This window comes from Herpailurus yagouaroundi, unplaced genomic scaffold (genome assembly GCF_014898765.1).
Source record: "Herpailurus yagouaroundi ecotype Mexico unplaced genomic scaffold, PumYag 206, whole genome shotgun sequence".
Lineage (NCBI taxonomy): Eukaryota > Metazoa > Chordata > Mammalia > Carnivora > Felidae > Herpailurus > Herpailurus yagouaroundi.
Genome location: NW_024412437.1, coordinates 8,665,528 through 8,676,169, shown reverse-complemented (window position 1 = coordinate 8,676,169; position 10,642 = coordinate 8,665,528). Strand labels below are relative to the sequence as shown.

Below are 10,642 nucleotides of genomic sequence, written 5' to 3'. Positions count from 1 at the left end.
CACTTCCGCCCGGAGGCCCGCCCGGCGGCCATCTTGGATGGGGGCGGAAGCGCTTCCGCCCCGCTGCCCGCCATTCTTCTTAGGGGCTGCTCCGGCGGCCAAGGGGCGGGGCCGGGATGGGTGGTGACTTTTTTTTAATGGGCGACGCGGCGGGTGGGGTAGATCTCTAGGGCCGACCGTCAGTTGGCTCGCCGGGACCCCCAGCCCCGCCCGCCGCAGGTGCACCCTCAAAGCGTCCGACCTCTGCACCGGCAGCGCGTTTGTACCGTCTGCTCCGGAAGCCCGAGCCCCTCGGAAACCCGCAGCCGCCCGGGGTCCCGGCGCAACTCGACCACTTGGCTCCCTGCGCTGTCTGCGGGCACCGGGCGTTATCTTCTGGGGCCCTTGGCCCAATGCGACGCCCGGAGTGGAGGAGTTGGGATCCGTTCCTGTTCATCCTCGAAAGTAACTTCGCAGTTGTTCGGGACCGGCTCTTCTCTAAGGCGCGCGTCCGCTCGTTTGGCTTCGGTTTTTCTTTTGATGTCTATCAGTTCTTTGCGGCTTTGGTTTTTGTTTCAAGACGGTGTTTAACCACGAAGGATGCACTGGCACTCGCGTGGGGCCGAGGGTGGTGGGCAGAGAGGAAGGGGCGCGGTGCCTTTGAAACAGCGCCTGGCAGTGTGGGCTGGGGGTGCCTAACGCTGACTCGGCAGTGATGAGCTGGGGAGGGGGGGGGCTGTTTCTTCTGAGTACTTCCAAGACCCTTCACTTTTAAAAACATTTATTATGGAAGAGTTCATTTTCACACCGACGCAGAGAGGATGGTGTCATGTGCCCACCCGCCAGGTTTTCTGCCGCCTCTGTACCCCTGTTCACTTCCTCTCCCACCCACGGCCTCTGTTACTTTGAGACAAATCCCAGACAGCAAAGATTTCAATCTGTAAATGAAACCATTGATATTTATATCTCACAATAGCCCTACAACGTAGCAAATGTTCTCATTTTACAGATGGGTAACTTGGGACCCCCAGAAACAAATGGACTTACTCAGTAAGAGTCTAATTTTCAAAGCCTGTACACAAACCGAACTAGTTTGATACACACGTCAGCCTTGCAAAATAGGTAGGGATAACGTTTCTGTTCCACGCATAACCAGAAACCCGGAGAAGCGTATGTGCCCTCCTGCGTTGCACGGCTGATGAGGGATGGAATCTCGTCTAGAGTTTTGAATTCCTGGCTTGTGCCTTTTCTGCTTTGTCGTGCGACTTTCCACAAACTCAGAACACTCAGTGATGGTGGGTCTGCAGTTGGCCATCACAGTCCACTGTGCTCTGTAGGGGACATTTTCTTGACGTTGGCTGCCCAGCATCGGTGCAATGTCTTTTCTGTGTTGGGGGAAGTCACCTCTGTGGGGCAAGATCTTTTCCAGGGACCCCTTACAGCTGTGGTGAAAGCCTGTGGGCCTGGGATTGGTTCGTCAGACAACTAACTGCTGGGGACTTTAAATGGAGAGTCACTGATGTCAAGAGGCATCAGGGACACTGGAGATTTCATTCTGGGGGCAGTGAAGGTACCTCTTGGCAACATCCACTCTCCAGGGGCAGCAGGGGCATTGAATCCAGCTGGGGCTCCCAGCTGCCCATGTAGCACTGGTCCTGGTGGCAGCGGTGGGCGACCCCAGTGAGGCCCCTCATCTGAATTGATTGCCTAGACATATGCTTTGATTGGGTTCTGGATGTTCTCACTTCTCTTTATTCCTGTCTGTCCCCTGAGCCTGATTCTCCAGCTTTCCCGGAGGTTGTATGGGCTGTCCAATATCTTACTGATAAATTTGATGGCTTTGAAAAATCAAAACCACTTTTGGTCGCTTGCCCTAGAGACCCTGACTGACACACCGTTCTGAGTTTCCAGCTCAGTAAGAGTGTGGCTGATGTCTCTCTAACAGCAAGGGGGAGGCGTGTTGAGGCATCAGTTATGGTGGGGGACCTGGGGGTTTCTTTGTGCATACACCTGCCATCTCAAGTAGAGGAAAGGCCAGCCGGCTACAGAAGTCTCCACTGCGGAGCGTGTTGTGAAAGCAGGTTACCCTCTGCTTCCCTGGCCAAGTTCATCTGGCCATCCTGAAGATGCCACTGTTGCTCTTCTGCCTGCAGAACTGAGCGCCTGACAGAGGCTGTTCCTGAACATTCGTGCTCTTGAAACTGGGCACTAGAAACACTCCCGGGGCTGGAGGTAATGTGTCCTTGACTCTTTACCTTCTTTGGTTCCTTTTCCTTTCCCCTCTATGTCAAGGTCCCCCCTCCCCTTCATCTTCTGCCTTTTTTTTTTTTTTCTTTTACCATCTTGCCTTCTCAAAATCAGGATGGGAGCCAAGAGCTCAGCTTCAGCAGCTGAACAAGGCAAATGCTGGGCACACAGGGGCAGAGATGAAAAACTGGTCTTTTTTGTTTTGCTCAAGGAGGTACATGAGCAAAGGGCACTTTGAGTTTTTATGCCATCATTTTGTTTTGGTTAGGGAAGTGTGTGTGGGGGGGGGAGGGCAGGGGTGTGTTGGTATCATTTTCTTCTTTTCAGCTTAAATCTTTAGGGGCAGGAAACATCCAGTGTTCCCATTCAAAAGATTACTTTTTTTTCTTTTTTTAATTTTTTTTTTCAACGTTTATTTATTTTTGGGACAGAGAGAGACAGAGCATGAACGGGGGAGGGGCAGAGAGAGAGAGGGAGACACAGAATCGGAAACAGCCTCCGGGCTCCGAGCCATCAGCCCAGAGCCTGACGCGGGGCTCGAACTCACGGACCGCGAGATCGTGACCTGGCTGAAGTCGGACGCTTAACCGACTGCGCCACCCAGGCGCCCCCAAAAGATTACATTTAGATCATCCTGGGTCTCTGAGTTCAAACCCCAGCATTCTGCTAGTTATGAGAGCTGTGATTTTGAGCACCGTCCAGACACTTTGCATATGTGATCTCTAATCCCAACAATAACCCCTCAGCATTGGTGGCTTTCCACCCATTTGATAGATAAAGCCAGCTTCGGCAGAACCCAAGTAACCTGCCTGAGGTTATGCAGCCTGTCTATATGTCCCTGGCAGCCTGACTCAAAAGTCCTTGATCTCCCTACTTTGTCACATTATTAGCTTCAAAGAAAATTCCAGAACATCAAGAGACAGATGGGTCAAACCACTCGGAGCAACATTCAGAGGGCGCCCATGCTGCTTCCTGTCTGTTGCCCGGAGGTGGGTCTCTGCCATTGCCTGGGCAGTTTGGGACTGGAGCTGGAGTGCTTCTCCGGTGATGTGGGGGCAGGTGGCAGGCGGTTGGTCAGGCCTGGTAGCCAAGTGTTGGTGCCGGAGAGCCCACTTTCAAAGCTGGGACCACGTTCTGATACGTTTGCTTTCTCCGGACCCGTCGGTGTTCCTGTCTCACTCAGATGGTTGAGGGGGCAGGATCTCCCTTACTTTTTATTTATTTAATGTTTACCTATTTATTTTGAAAGAGAGAAGGAACGCACGTGGGGGAGGAGCAGAGAGAGAGGGAGAGAGAATCCCAGGCAGACTTGGTGTTGTCAGCGAGGAGCCTGACGCGGCGCTCGATCCCCTGAACCATGAGATCATGACCTGAACTGAAATCAGGAGTCAGATGCTTAACCGACTGAGCCACCCAGGCACCCCTCTCCTTACTTTTTTGTTTTTGATTTTTTTAAATGTTTTATTTATTCTTGAGAGAGAAAGAGAGAGAGACAGAGTGTGAGCAGAGGAGGGGCAGGGAGAGAGGGAGGCACAGAATCCGAAGCAGGCTCCAGGCTCCAAGCTGTCAGCACAGAGCCCGAAGCAGGGCTCGAACTCACAAGCGGTGAGATCATGACCCGAGCTGAAGTCGGACGCTCAACCGACTGAGCCACCCAGGCACCCCGATCCTTACTTTTTAATAGAAATATGGAAAGCAAGGCAGCATCATGTTTAAATTGCAGGGTTCTTAACTGGTCTCCTTCCCTGATGCCACACGTGGTCTAGCATCCAGGAAAGGGGCCCAGAGACCTTGGCTCCCGGGCTAAACAATTGAATAACTATTTGCAAGATGAATGAATAGTGCCACACACAGTGTCACAGAATCACAAAGTATCTGCTCAGAGGGTGCATTGGAAAAGGCGAAAGGACCTTCTACCATCAATTGCCTAAGACGGTTCTCACTCATCCCACACCCACCTCACCGACTTGTTTCAGGACCTCTCCTTTGATGAACGGTGCTGGGTGGCCGTGGGTCGGGCATGTCAGTGTTCAGCCTGAAGGCTGAACCTGCAGGATACTGTCCCGCTATGATGGTGTCAGAGAGAGGGCATCCTGTCCCAAGAGTTGGGGTGGGATGCGGGCCGGGCACCCCCGGAGGAGAAAGAACAAGTAGAAGATGGAAGCTTGTGTGGGAACATGAAAGTGAGCTTAATTCTGGCTGAGCAAGAAGAGATGGAAAAGGAGAAGGAAAAAAGGAGAGGCACCCTCAGCAGATTAACAGAGAGGGGAGGAAAGCTAGGAGGATTTGATCCGGTGAAGGACACACCGTGTTGATAAAAGGAATGTCAGGGGCTTGGAAGGAAGGCTGGATTCCACACCTGAACCCTGGTGGGATTCAGACGTTTGGTGTTTATTCTGGGCTGAGATGCCAGTGGGATGGAGACAGCCTAATGCAGTCGTCCCGCCGGCTTATCTTTATAGCTGTGTTTATCAGCTTGTGTCTGCTAGAGCTGACGTTTGCGGTGGAAGGGTTGGTTGTTTGACTCAACTGTTTGCAGATTCCGGAGACTCCGCCTTCAACAAATAGCCAGGCAGGCATCACACCTGACGACAGGAGCCTGGACGTCCGGGGTGCACACGTTCTCAGTACCTTGACTAAAACATGGTGATAGGCGATGCAGAGTTCATGCTCCAAATGTTATGTCCTTGATTGGCGTGTAATTGAGTAACTACTGTGTTGTTTGTTTGCTTGTTTGTTTACTTATTTATTTATAGAGAGAGCATGAGCAGGGGAGAGGGGCAGAGGGAGAGAGCGAGAGAATCCCAAGCAGTCTCCACGCTCAGTGCAGAGCCTGGCAAGGGGCTCAGTCTCACGACCCTGGGATCACGACCTGAGCCAAAATCAAGAGTTGGACACTCAACCGACTGAGCCGCTCAGGCGCCCTGAGTGGCTGCTATGTTAACTAGCCCTGTGCTGGATGCTGGAGAGAAGACAAAAGGTATTTGACTAACAGTGACTCTAGGGGCACTGGGTGACTCAGTTGGTTGAGTGCCTGACTCTTGATTTCGGTGCAGGTCAAGATCTCACAGTTCGTGAGATTGAGCCCCAGGTCAGACTCCGAGGTGACAGCACACGGCCTGTTTGGGAGTCTCTCTCTCCCCCTCTCTCTATTCCCTTGCCCTGCTCACAGATGCGCTCCCTCTCTCTCTCTCTTTCTCTCTCTCAAAACAAATAAACGTAAAAATTCAGTGGCTTTGTAGCAAGCTCAAACTTTTCTTTAAAAAAAAATTTTTTTTAATGTTTATTTATTTCTGAGAGAGAGAGAGAGAGAGAGAGAGAGCGAGCAGGGGAGAGGGAGAGAGGGAGACAGAGAATCCTAAGCAGGCTCCAGGCTCCGAGCTGTCAGCCCAGAGCCCGATGCAGGGCTCGAACCCATAGGCCGTGAGATCATGACCTGAGCTGAAGTTAGATGCTCAACTGACTGAGCCACCCAGGCTCCCCTTCGACTTCTTTTCAAGTCCCATACACAGGCTTTTCCCTTCCCCAACCATTCCACAGCGGATGAGCCTTTCTTGTACATATTGAGAAAATCAAAGTAATCAGACACGAATGTCCTCATGTTAAATCTGCTGTATCTACCAACCTGCCTGAATAGAAACTTAGACCTCCCGCCTTCTCTCTTGTTACGAAGAACAAAGTGTTCCTGCTCCCTTGACCTCTCCACTTGGCCTCTGGATCTCACTCCCCACTTCTCAAAAGCTTCACCTCCTTCTCTCTCCCATATAAGGAGAGAGGGTTCTGGATGGTTCAGGAGGATCCTTCCCATGACGGGGCATCCTCTGCTTTTTGAAAGTTCGTGTAAGGCCCCTTCACTTTTTTTTTTTTTTTAAGTTTTTATTTATTTATTTATTTATTTAAAAAAGTTTTTTTTCAACGTTTATTTATTTTTGGGACAGTGAGAGACAGAGCATGAACGGGGGAGGGGCAGAGAGAGAGGGAGACACAGAATCGGAAACCGGCTCCAGGCTCTGAGCCATCAGCCCAGAGCCCAACGCGGGGCTCGAACTCACGGACCACGAGATCGTGACCTGGCTGAAGTCGGCCGCTTAACCGACTGCGCCACCCAGGCGCCCCATAGTTTTTATTTATTTTTGAGACAGAGAGAGACAGAGCATGAACGGGGGAGGGGCAGAGAGAGAGGGAGACACAGAATGGGAAACAGGCTCCAGGCTCTGAGCCGTCAGCCCAGAGCCCGACGCGGGGCTCGAACTCATGGACCGCAAGATCGTGACCTGAGCCGAAGTCGGATGCTTAGCCGACTGAACCACCCAGGCGCCCCAGGCCCCTTCACTTTTAAGAAAGACCTCCCTTCGTACCATTTTCGCTAACCAAAAGAAACCCGAGGAGGAGTTTCACTTTTATGATAAACAGGCCGAAAGCGCGAATAGGCCCCTACAGAGGCAGCGCACCTGAGCGGCGACAGGGGTGTCCAGCCCCTTCCAGGGACCACACTCGGCATCCCCACATCCGGCTGGCCGCCCCAGCTTTGGACTGTGCGAGCATCCAGGCTGTTATCTGTGCTGGTTTTGTGTGTCTATTAGCAAGATGTGTCCGAAGGTATCAGAAAAGACTACGAGAGGTGACTTTTAGCATCAGTGGTAACTGCTTCCCTGTGCTGCCCCGTGTCAGCTAACGAAAGGCTCTGTAGGAATCTCCACTTTCAGACAGTGGGGCGGGGCAGGCGGGGAATCTGGGTCTTAAAAATACCCTCTGGTGTCTCCCATCTTAAGCGTCGCGCTCCTTTGTACGCCTTCTTGCAGCCCCCGTCTGCTTCTCGTCTCCTCGTCAGGAGGAGACGTCTCCAGTCACCTCCTGTTGTCCTGCTCCGCTCCACCCATCAGGGCTTCTCACGTCCCCTGCTGCATCCAGTGCAAGGCCCTTCCTGGCCATCTCACCAGCTCCAGCAGCTTCTCTGTTCCTGGGCTTTTCAGCATAGCTGACCTGCGGCCTGTGGACACTGTTTCCTCTTGGCCTCTGCGACATGCCCCGGGGCCTTTCCTCCTACTGCACGAGGCACTTCTTCTCCATCATTTTTGCTGGCTCTTCTTCCTGTGCTTGACTTCAGGCATCAGATAGGCCCAGGCTCGAGCCTTAGCACCCGTCCCTTCTTGCCCTGCATTCCCTGACCAAGTGACCCCCTCCTGGCCCTCAGGGTTAGACGGTCACTGTGGCAGGTCATATGGGAATTGTGCCCGTGGTGGAAATAGAGGGCAGGGAACACGTGTCTGCACGTGACGCCTGCGTGTGTGACTTCAGCCTGAGCTTTTGCAGGACCCCTCGCTGCCTCCTCAGAATCTCCACTTGGCTGCCTAAGAGACATCTCAGACTTAACACATCCACACTAATAACTCTCTTCCCGCCCCCCATCCTACACTCTCCTCCAGGGCACCCCCATCTCAGGAAATGGCACTGCCCAATCAGGGCTAGAAACCCAGAATCATCCTCCACCCTCTCCTCTCACCATCCACACCCCATCCATTTATGAGCCCTATGGATTCTTCCTCCAAGATAGGGGTCGATGAGCTTTTGCTAGAAAGAGCCAGAGTCAGTGGGCTTTGCCCGCTCTGTGGTCTCTGTCACTATTCAACGAGGCCTCGGTAGCAGGGTTAGGAATAGAGAAGATGTGAATCGGTGGGCATGGCAGTGTTCCAATAGCACTTTAGTTACAAAAGCAGGCAGAGTGGCCACGTCTGGTCCATGGATCGTGGCTCGCTGATCCCTGATCTACAATAGATTCCTGTCCTTCACCTCTACCTGTCCATCATAATGCATCCTTTGCTTCAAACCTCCAGTGGCTTTCTGCCCCTGGAGGGCAGAAGGCAAACTCCCATCAAAGACCACCAAGTCCTTGCAGGCCTCACTGGTCCCAGCCCTCTATTCCTCCCTCACCAGCCTTCTGTTTTGTGAACAGGCTGTGGGCCCACTCCTCCCTAAGGACTTCCCTCTGGCCGTTTCTTTTACCAGATCTTCACAGGCTGGTTGCCTCCTCTGAGAAGCCTGCCTGGGCCGCCCTCATCTAAAGTAGGAAGAGTTGGGGGCACCTGGGTGGCTCAGTCCATTCAGCATCCGACTTCAGCCAGGTCACGATCTCGCGGTCCGTGAGTTCGAGCCCCGCGTCAGGCTCTGGGCTGATGGCTCGGAGCCTGGAGCCTGTTTCCGATTCTGTGTCTCCCTCTCTCTCTGCCCCTTGCCCGTTCATGCTCTGTCTCTCTCTGTCCCAAAAATAAATAAACGTTGAAAAAAAAATTTTAAAAAAAAATTTAACTTTGTAATAATTTATTCGTATGCTGACGTATCGATAAATATTCAAAGTACACCTTACCTTAGAATTCCTACGAAAGAAAGAAGAGAAAGAAAATAATCAGATTTCCTTGAATTTCGGAAACGTAGAAGGAATTCACCTTCTGACCAGCCCTCCCCTCTCCCCCCAAGTTATTGGGTGAACTGTTTGCATTTTTGAACGACCCTTGTGGAATTAGGAAAGAAAAACAAAAACTCCTGTCCATTCTGACCATCTTGTTCTCTCATCTGCTTGGCCCCAGACTGGATTAGATGACAGATGCTCGGTCTTGAGCCCCGAGGAAATGTGAAATTCGGGTACTTGCAAATGTAGTTGGGGAGCAAATGCAAACAAGTGGTTAAAGTATACTGAATACCCTGCGTAGGTGGGGGGAGCAGAAGAGCACACTACTTGACGTTCACATTTGGCAAGTTGTGCGGACGATTTGGTATCTTGCAGAGGGAGACCTTGACGTTGTATTCTGCACTGCAAGTGCCCGACCCAGAATTAAACCTTTGGGAGTTGGCCACCTTGAATACTATGTGGATGGAACTCGGACCCTGGACCCCTTTGGCTGCATCGACGCCATCCAGTGGTTATTTTCTGGAAATCCAGTTTATCCTCTTAGGAATTAGGAAGTGCTCCTAGGGTCTCCAGGGCCCCCTCCCCCCCAGCTGTGTCTGTGCCTAAGGTGGAAGTTTTACCGAACGCCCTTCGGCTACGCCGGTAGACCGTGGGCTGCTTGGAGAGGGCTGGGACCCCACACACTGGAGTGCTGCTGGTTCTCCACGTGCCTCCCACCTGCCATTCCGTCCGTTCTGTGCCCTTCTCTGCTCTGGGCACCGTGGAGGACCTCTGCGGACTGCCTCCCTTGGCTCTCTTGCCCTGTGGCTCTGGTGGAGCTCAGCCACGGGCCGAGATCAAAGGGGTCCACTCTGACCCTGACCCTGGCTGAGTTCCTGTGCAGCTACAGCTCCCGTTGAGTCCCACCTTCCCCCGTGGCTGTGCCTCTCACCGGGCTCTGGTAACAGCATCCCCTCCCTTGTCCCTTCAGCTTGACGGCTGGTAAAGGCTTCCACCTGTATCTAGTGTCCCAGCGCCTCCTCTGTCCCTGGCTGATTCCCTTACTGCCCACACCTCTCTGTACGCGGCTCATTCCTTACATTCGCGTTAAAACCCGTTTGCAGGGGCGCCTGGGTGGCGCAGTCGGTTAAGCGTCCGACTTCAGCCAGGTCACGATCTCGCGGTCCGTGAGTTCGAGCCCCGCGTCGGGCTCTGGGCTGATGGCTCGGAGCCTGGAGCCTGTTTCCGATTCTGTGTCTCCCTCTCTCTCTACCCCTCCCCCGTTCATGCTCTGTCTCTCTCTGTCCCAAAAATAAATAAATGTTGAAAAAAAAAATTAAAAAAAAAAAAAAAACCCGTTTGCAGCTGGACACAGATGGTTACAGACCCCAGATCAATGGCGTGATCCTCTCCTTCTGGTTAGCACCAGACCCCGGGTGGACCATGGTCTCACCCTGGAGGGAAAACACAGAATCGACTCAGCCATTTGTAACATGCTGTGACCTGCTAAGTTTCTAGAATGTTTCAGTAATATGGGGCTCTGTTTAGGGAGGTGACAAGTTATATTCCTGGTCCGTTCTGAAGGCGACCAAAGTTTAGTTAGGCTTGACTGCCAAGCCTGCACTGCACTGGCAGGAAGTCCCCCTCGCCAGAAAGGAACACCCCGTGTAGACAGAAAGCATGTAGCGCCTTATCAGGCAGACACATAATGCATTTACTTTTCTGCCCTGGACTGGCTTTCACCTTGCATCACATGCTCGGCTTTGTTAGTGCCAGCTAAGATCTCCACTAATGGCAGGATTAGAAGCTATAGTTTAATATTAGCCAGTTTGGAAAATGGTCATTTGTTTAACAACCAAAACGTCTCTGGTCTTTTTTTTTTTTTTTTTTTTTTTTTGCTGTGATTGAAGGTGAGGGAAACCTAATGTGTACTGGGCACCTCTGTGCGCCTGACAATGTGATAAAGCATTTAAAATACTTGCTTTCATTCAGTCCCTTGCACAACTCTGTGCGGTCCATGGCGTTATCCCT

The 10,642-nt window shown here is 52.2% G+C and overlaps 1 protein-coding gene across 3 annotated transcripts in view; it reads left to right on the top strand.

Moving 5' to 3' along the window:
- Positions 1-10,642, top strand: part of SLC39A11 (solute carrier family 39 member 11) — a 428,375-nt gene that overhangs the window by 6,260 nt on the left and 411,473 nt on the right. The window lies entirely within an intron of this gene.